Source organism: Panthera uncia (assembly GCF_023721935.1).
Source record: "Panthera uncia isolate 11264 chromosome B3 unlocalized genomic scaffold, Puncia_PCG_1.0 HiC_scaffold_1, whole genome shotgun sequence".
NCBI lineage: Eukaryota > Metazoa > Chordata > Mammalia > Carnivora > Felidae > Panthera > Panthera uncia.
Window position 1 is genome coordinate 54,787,268 of NW_026057582.1, and position 9,097 is coordinate 54,796,364.

Below are 9,097 nucleotides of genomic sequence, written 5' to 3' on the forward strand. Positions count from 1 at the left end.
CACCACAATTCTGAACTTCAAGTTGTATTACAAAGATGTAGTGATCAAAACAGTATGGTACTGGCACAAAAATAAACACATAGATTAATACAACAAAATAGAAAACCCAGAAATAAACCCACAACTACATGTTCAATTAATCTTTGACAAAGAAGGAAAAAACATACAATGGAAAAGGACAGTCTCTTCAACAAATGGTGTTGGGAAAGTGGAGAGTGACATGAAAAAGAAAGAAACTGTACCATTTTATTACACCATACACGCATATATCAAAATGGATTAAAGATCTAAATGTGAGACCTCAAACATCAAAATCCTAGAGGAGAACACAGGCAGTAATTTCTTTGACATTGGTTTTAGCAACTTCTTTCTATATAGGTCACTTCAGGCAAGTGAAACAAAAGCAAAAATAAACTATTGGGACCATATCAAAATAAAAAAGCTTCTGCAAGGTGAAGGAAATCAACAAATCTCAAAGGCAACCTGCAGAATGGAAGAAGATATTTGCAAATGACATATCTGATAAAGGGTTAGTATACAAAATATGTAAAGAACCTACCCAACTCAACATCCAAAAAACAAATAATCCAATTTAAAAATGGGCAGGAGACATGAATAGACATTTCTTCAAAGACATCCAGATACTAACAGACACATTAAAAGATGTCTATCATCACTAACCATCAAGGAAATGCAAATCAAAACTACAATACGATATCACTTCACACTTGTCAGAATGGCCAAAATCAACAACACAGAAACAACAGGTATTGGTAAGGATGTGGAGAAAAGGGGACCCTCTTGTACTTGTTAGGAATGCAAACTGGTGAAGCCACTGTAGAAAACAGCATGGAGCTTCCTCAATAAGTTAATATAACTACCCTACCATCCAACAATTGTATAAGAATACAAAAATACTAACTCAAAGGGATACATGCCCCCCCAATGTTTATATCAGCATTATCTACAATAGCCAAATTATGGAAAGGGCCCAAATGTCCACTGACTGATGAACGGATAAAGAAAAGGTGGTATACATATAGATAATGGAATATTACTCACCCATAAAAAACAGAATTTTGTCTTTTGCAAAGGCATGGTTGAAGCCAGAGGGTATAATCCTAAGTGAAACAAGTCAGTAAGAGAAAAACAAATACCATATGATTTCACTTCTATGTGGAATTTAAGAACAAAACACAAGAGCAAGGGAAAAAAATAAAACAAAACAAAACAAAAAGAGAAACCAAGAAACAGACTTTTAACTTAAGAGAACAAACTGACAGTTACCAGAGGTGGCAGGATGGGTTAAATAGGTGATAAGCACCAGGTGATGTATGGAAGTGTTGAATCACTATATTGTACACCTGAAACTAACATAACACTGTATATTAACTAACTGGAATTAAACTAAAAACTTGAGAAATAGTTTGTGCTTTCTCCTTTTCTTAAGATCCAGGATTCTATTAAATGCTACTGATATTCCATCACTTTGGATCATTCTTTTTGCCAAATTTTCTCTCATAAATACAGGAATTTACACTGACTCCATTGTAGTTGTTGAGATTCTTCATACACAATATATGTTTATTGATGCTAAGTTCCTTCTTGTTTTACTTCTCATAATCAACTACTACTAGATTCCTTATTCTACTGAGTCCTTGCCTTTGTTACCAGCTTTGGGTGCTTAATGTTAACTGCTTGACTAACCACACCCAAGTTGTGTTGTACTTTCTTTTTAGAATGTGAAGAATGGTTATACTTTCCATGTCATGCTATTAAAGTCTTCTCATGATACAGAGTTAGTCAAAGTTTAAGTTCTTATTTCTGTCACCAATGTTCTTAGAGGTAAATATCCTTGCCTTTTACTCATTTCCTAGTAATGAATCTTATTATATTTAGTTTTGTTGCCAGTGATTTGGTAGGTTTCTCTTCAATAATTTAAAAATTTCTATCCCAAGTGGTTGTTTATAGGAAGAAATTTTATTTTTATTTTTAGGGGCTTATACCATTTCATTTATCCCTGGAAATATAAATATACCACTGAAAATGCAAGACAAGCTTGTCTACCTTGTCTAGGTGCCATACTAATGAGTAAAGTTGATTTTCTATGTATGGAAGGATGAATAGATTCTGCTGGTTTTCAAAAGGAGCATATCTATCAACCAAAACAAAATAAATTCTATATATTTCTACCTTTGTGTAACCTGGCAGGAAAAGGGAAAATAATATCCATTGAGGGATATTCACATTACTCCCATGTGAAAGTCATTAGTAAAAGTCTCTTGAGAGTCATCTCCTTCTGTCCTTGCAAAAAATAGTGTGTACATTTTACAGTGATTTACCACATGCAAAGGTAAAACGTACATAACATTAAGCAAATTCTATTTGAATTATATAATAATTTGGCTAGAAATAGAGTGGCTAATAATTTGCAATGTTTCTTGGCCCGGTTTCAACAAGCAGACTTGGAGCCACAGTTGTCAATGTGATGCTTATCAAAGGCAATGCAGCTCAAAACTTTCTGGAAGATCAAAAATAGTCGACATTAAAATTTAATATGCTATCTTCCATATTTGCATTATAAGTCTGAATTCTCCTTTTCTCACATATGAGCTGATCATTTTAATACTACCTTATAAAAGAAGATGAGATGTTTCCACTTTTTGTCACGTCATTTACATTTACCACTTCAAAGGCTGGCAAAAGCCAGGATCTAGCCAGTTAGAATCATCTCAAATCTCTCTTTCCTCAGTGTTTCCAGAAAGAATCAACACCCTATCATTCTTTTAACATTCTTTAAAAGAAATAATAATGCTGGTTTATGCTGCCAATACAAGTAATGTATCATTGAATACTGACAATATTTTTCTAGACCATACTACTCAATTTTAAGATATTAAAAACCGAAAGTTGGAAACCAGATATCTAGATTTAGATGCTATTGTTTAATCTGCTCAGTTTGATAACATATAAAATCTGTCTGGAGATTAAGCCATTAGAATTAATGCAAAAGGTGTTGATAACTCTTTAAGATGAATAAAGGGCCTTTAGAAGATGGAGGAAACTTTTCAACTGAAAAAATGTTATTATAAAAAGTCAAAAATTTTGCCCCTGAATGTAATATGTGACAATTTGTATTTATATCTGATTTTATGTATCTTTTTTAAAACTTGGATCCACAGCTGTGTAAGTATATAGATGTATAATCCAAATAGTAATACAACCTGCCCACATGAGGCCTGATTAGGCTATTCAGACTAATTTACACAAAAACGATGTAAAGGAAATTTATGCGTACAAATGACACTTGACTAAATGATTAGTTCTCTGGAAGGTCCATCATGGAAAGGACATGTACATCTTCAACAGTTACTGCTATTTTAAAAATCAAATGTGATAAGCTAAATGAGAAACTTCTTTTAAATATTGTGATTTTTTAAAATATTCTTGATGTCTACTAATTAATCCACTGTTTCTTCTATTCAAAAATGACTTAGATTTCCAAGATATATTGGTTGTATTTTGTTTCATTTTTAGCACTCCCTAGAAACTATCCCTAACATAATGTTTCCAAGTGTTTACATAATTGAAGCCCTCTCATAAGTGGCTCTGTTTAAATATCTCCAAATTGTGCTAGATTGTACACTTAATTTAGTTGCCAAAGTGTGATCTTTGGAAAACCATAACTCTATAATTGATAATAATTACTACAGTAAACACTCAAACTGCAAGCTATACAGGTTTTCAAACACATATTCACCTTGATAAAAACCCTCAAGGAAGTAGGGATAGAAGGATAATACCTCGAGATCCTAAAAGCCATATATGAACGACCCAAAGCTAATATCATCCTGAATGGGGAAAAACTGAGAGCTTTCCCCCTAAGGTCAGGAATGAGACAGGGATGTCCACTCTCACCACTGTTATTCAACATAGTATTGGAAGTCTTAGCCTCTGCAATCAGACAACACAAAGAAATAAAAGGCATCCAAATCAGCCAGGAGATCAAACTTTCACTCTTCGCAGATGACATGATACTTTATATGGAAAACCCAAAAGATTCCACCAAAAATTGCTAGAATTGATTCATGAATTCATGAATTCAGCAAAGTTGCAGGATATAAAATGAACGCACAGAAATCGGTTGCATTCCTATACGCCAACACCGAAGTGACAGAAAGAGAAATCAAGGAATCGATCCCATTTACAGTTGCAATTAAAACCATAAAATACCTAGGAATAAATCTAACCGAAGAGGTGAAAAATCTATATGCTGAAAACTATAGAAAGCTTATGAAAGAAATTGAAGAAGACACAAAAAAAAATGGAAAAAGATTCTATGCTCCTGGATAGGAAGAACAAATATTGTTAAAATGTCGATGCTACCCAAAGCAATCTACATATTCAATGTAATCCCTAACAAAATAACACCAGCATTCTTCACAGAGCTAGAAAAAACAATCCTAAAATTTGTATGGAACCAGAAAAGACCCTGAATAGCCAAAGCAATCCTACCAAAGTAGGAAGCATCAAAATCCCAGACTTCAAGCTGTACTACAAAGCTGTAACCATCAAGACAGCATGGTACTGGCACAAGAACAGACACTCAGATCAGTGGAACAGAATAGAGAGCCTGGAAATGGACCCACAAACGTATGGCCAACTAATCTTTGAAAAAGCAGGAAAGAATATCCAATGGAATAAAGACAGTCTCTTCAGCAAGTGGTGCTGGGAAAACTGGACAGTGACATGCAGAAGAATGAACCTGGACCACTTTTTACACCATACACAAAAATAAACTCAAAATGGATGAAATACCTCAATGTAAGACAGGAAGCCATCAAAATCCTTGAGGAGAAAGAGGGAAAAACCTCTTTGATCTTGCCTGCAGCAATTTCTTATTCAACACATCTCTGGAGGCAAGGGAAACAAAAGCAAAAATGAACTACTGGGACCTAATCAAAATAAAAAGCTTCTGCACAGCAAAGGGAAACAATCATCAAAACTAAAAGGCAACAGACAGAATGGGAGAAAATATTTGCAAACAACATATCAGATAAAGGGTTAGCATCCAAAATCTATAAAGAACTTATCAAACGCAACACCCCAAAAATAAAGAATCTAGTGAAGAAATGGGCAAAAGACATGAATAGATGCTTCTCCAAAGAAGACATACGGATGGCCACCTGACACATGAAAAAATGCTCAACATCACACATCATCAGGGAAATACAAATCAAAACCACAATGAGATACCACTTCACACCTGTCAGAATGGTTAACATTAACAACTCAGGCAACAACAGATGTTGGCGAGGATGTGGAGAAAGAGGATCTCTTTTGCATTGTTGGTGGGAATGCAAACTGGTCAACCACTCTGGAAAACAGTATGGAGGTTCCTCAAAAAACTAAAAATAGAACTACCCTACGACTCGTTAATTGCACTACTAGGCCTTTATTCAGGGGATACAGGTGTGCTGTTTCGAAGGGACACATGCACCCCCATGTTTATAGCAGCACTATCAACAATAGCCAAAGTATGAAAAGAGCCCAAATGTCCATCGATGGATGAATGGATAAAGAAGATGGGGTATATATATCCAATGGAGTATTACTTGGCAATCAAAAAGAATGAAATCTTGCCATTTGCAACTATGTGGATGGAACTGGAGGGTATTATGCTAAGTGAAATTAGTCAGTCAGAGAAGGACAAAAATCATATGATTTCACTCATAGGAGGACTTTAGGAGACAAAACAGATGAACATAAGGGAAGGGAAACAAAAATAATATAAAAACAGGGAGGGGGACAAAACAGAAGAGACTCAAAAATATGGAGAACTGAGAGTTACTGAAGGGGTGGTGAGAGGGGGGAAGGGCTAAACGGATAAGGAGCACTAAGTAATCTACTCCTGAAATCATTGCTGCACTATATGCTAACTAATTTGGATGTAAATTTTTAAAAATAAAAAATACAATAAAATGAATTATATTTATAAGCATATTAACATAAAAAAACACATATGCACCTTGAACTGATTAAGTCAGATATTGCCAACCTTTCGGTGGTGGTGTTGCAGATGATAATCATGTGCACTCTGCGCTGAGAATCATCTCCTGGCACCACTTCTCATTTTTAAACACATTTTCACTGAGAGCCTTTTTATACTTTACTAGTCCTCTTTTATTTATTTATTTTTTTAAAAATTTTTTTTAACGTTTATTTATTTTTGAGACAGAGAGAGACAGAGCATGAACGGGGGAGGGTCAGAGAGAGGGAGACACAGAATCTGAAACAGGCTCCAGGCTCTGAGCTGTCAGCACAGAGCCCGACGCGGGGCTTGAACTCACTGACCGCGAGATCATGACATGAGCCGAAGTCGGCCGCTTAACCGACTGAGCCACCCAGGAGCCCCACTAGTCCTCTTTTAAAACTAAAGATCCCCAGGAAGAACATTACAACTTAACCTATTACTGCAAAAGAAGAGGTCTGTTTTTATCTCTCTAGCCCCATCCCAGTTCTCCTGAACAGAGGAAAAAATCCTAACATAACGGCCCCTTGAACATGTGGTGGGGCTAGTGCACATTTGAAGTTCCCATATTTATCTCTCCATAGATGCTCCTTACTCTTTCTTCTTTTTGCTCCCTTGCATCCTCTCTATGTACCCACTTTATGACTTGCTCATCAATGGTTTCAGTTTCTAACCCAGCTGATGGTGGGGTAAATTCGGCTAATGAAGAGTATATGGTCTCACTTAGACTGTGATCCACGTTGTTTGGCCCAATTCAACCTTTAGCACTGACGGATCTGTCACTGAAGCACTTTTTCCTTTAGTTCTTATTCCTTACATGTAAAGGCCTCAGGAAAATAATTGATCAAGGTGTTTTTTTGTTTTGATTTTTGGTAGAAAACAACGACTACCACATGCTTCACATTTTTTTTTCCTCAAGTCCTCTCATGATGCCTCTGCTGGTAGAAACCACGCTGATGCTTTCTTTTCTAGAGAGTGTAAGAAAAACATTTTTTTCCTTCATTCCCTGTTGTATGGGATGACAAGCGAGACTCAGATTTGAATTTGCAAGGAATATGCCAATGTGCAAAGTTTTTTCAGGGCCAAGCAAGACACAGATAATCTGTGTTCCTTTACTAAATACACTTTTAAAATCCCACTTATAGCCTTACTTCATTAATATTATCTTTCAACATATGGACAGCACTTGGGATCAACCTCTATTCTTATTTATCCCACTGTGAAATGTATTCCTGGTCATATAGTGAAACATAATGAAAATAATCCTCAGTTATGTTGTGAGATGCAAGTACATTAAATTACAGGTGGGTATTTTTAATGAATAGAGGAAAATAAGAGTTCTTATATAAAGATCTACATCATTTTCATTGAAAAATATGGGAAATAAAATTCTTAATTAACATGCAATTTTTAAAGCAAGGAGTAAACAGGAAAATGAGAAAAAGTGTTCCAAAGCTCTCATCTTAGAGCTGGAATATTTCCTTAAAGAAAAATACTGTTTTGCAGTTAAAATAGCAAAGCTTGCCGTATAAATGGAAACTTAAGACTGACTCTATGAGAGAAGTCAAAGCTTAGAACAGTAGGACTGTTCAGTCTTTGAGACTAGTTGTTTTGATCTAACATCATTCTTTTTAATTCAGTATCAATTAAAATACTTGTCTACACTATGGTCATATTTAAATAGAGCTAGCAGGGGCGCCTGGGTGGCTCAGTCGGTTAAGTGGCTGACTTCGGCTCAGGTTATGATCTCGCAGTTTATGAGTTCGAGCCCCGCGTCAGGCTCTGTGCTGACAGCTCAGAGCCTGGAGCCTGTTTCAGATTCTGTGTCTCCCTCTCTCTGACCCTCCCCCGTTCATGCTCTGTCTCTATCTCAAAAATAAATAAATGTTAAAAAAATTTAAAAAAATTAAAAAGATAAATAGAGCTAGCAATGAAAACTTTTAAAAGTCTTATTTTAATAGACTTTAAAATAAGTCTATTTTACTAGACTTATCTTAAAAATTGGGATAGGCAAGAGGGGTATTCTCCCATTCATTGTAGATAATGGAGAGGTATGAGTACCTAGAGAGAATGAAAGGAGAAGAACAAGAATACATTGAGTGGATATTTTGAACAAACTCCAAAGGGGATTGGAATAAAGAAATCAGTTGGGGCACATGGGTACCTCAGTCGGCTAAGTGTCTGACTTTGGCTCAGCTCATGATCTCACAGTTTGTGGGTTCAAGCCCCACATCAGGCTCTGTGCTAACAGCTCAGAGCCTGAGGCCCACTTTAGGTTCTGTGTCTCCCTCTCTGTGCCCCTCTCCTGCTCGCATTCTTTGTATGTGTATGTCTCTCTCTCGCTCAAAAATAAGTAAACTTTTTAAAAAATTTTAAAGAAAGAAAAAGAAAAAAAATCATTGAGTGACACCCCTGAAATATGTAGGAAGGAAACCAATAATGAAAACAATTAAGCATAGTCTCTTTTACTGAAATAACTAATCTTATGGATAAATGGACATTTGAACATATTTGAAATACACACATAACAGACATATTTGAAATAAACATATGTAGAATTTTACCATGAAAGGCTTCCTAACATGCTGGCCATTATTTTGTTTCTTATACTATGCAGGTAGCTGAAGGTTGGTGACATTTATGGTCAGACATAGGCAGTCATTCATTCTAGCACTGGCATGAACCCAGATTTAAAAAAGGAAATGTTATTTTTCTTTCCTCTCAATATTACATGTTTATTTTAGAACTTCAAAATTATTGAGTATAATGGGGATGAGATGGGGAAGTGTTCAGTGCAAGGTTATGATTCATACTTTTTTTTTTTTTTTTTGGTTCCTCCAGCCAAATTCTGTTACAAATGCTATAGCAACTACCTCCTTAACCCATGTTTTCCTGGGTCAATAAGAATTCTAAATTTAAAATTGATTAAAAAGTAAACAATTTACTTCCCCCATGATTACTATTCAATTGAGACCATAACCAGAGCAATGAGCTGCCTGACTTTGGGATGACATACTTTCCTATAGCTGAAAGTGATCTAAAAAGACGAATGACATTACTTTGAAT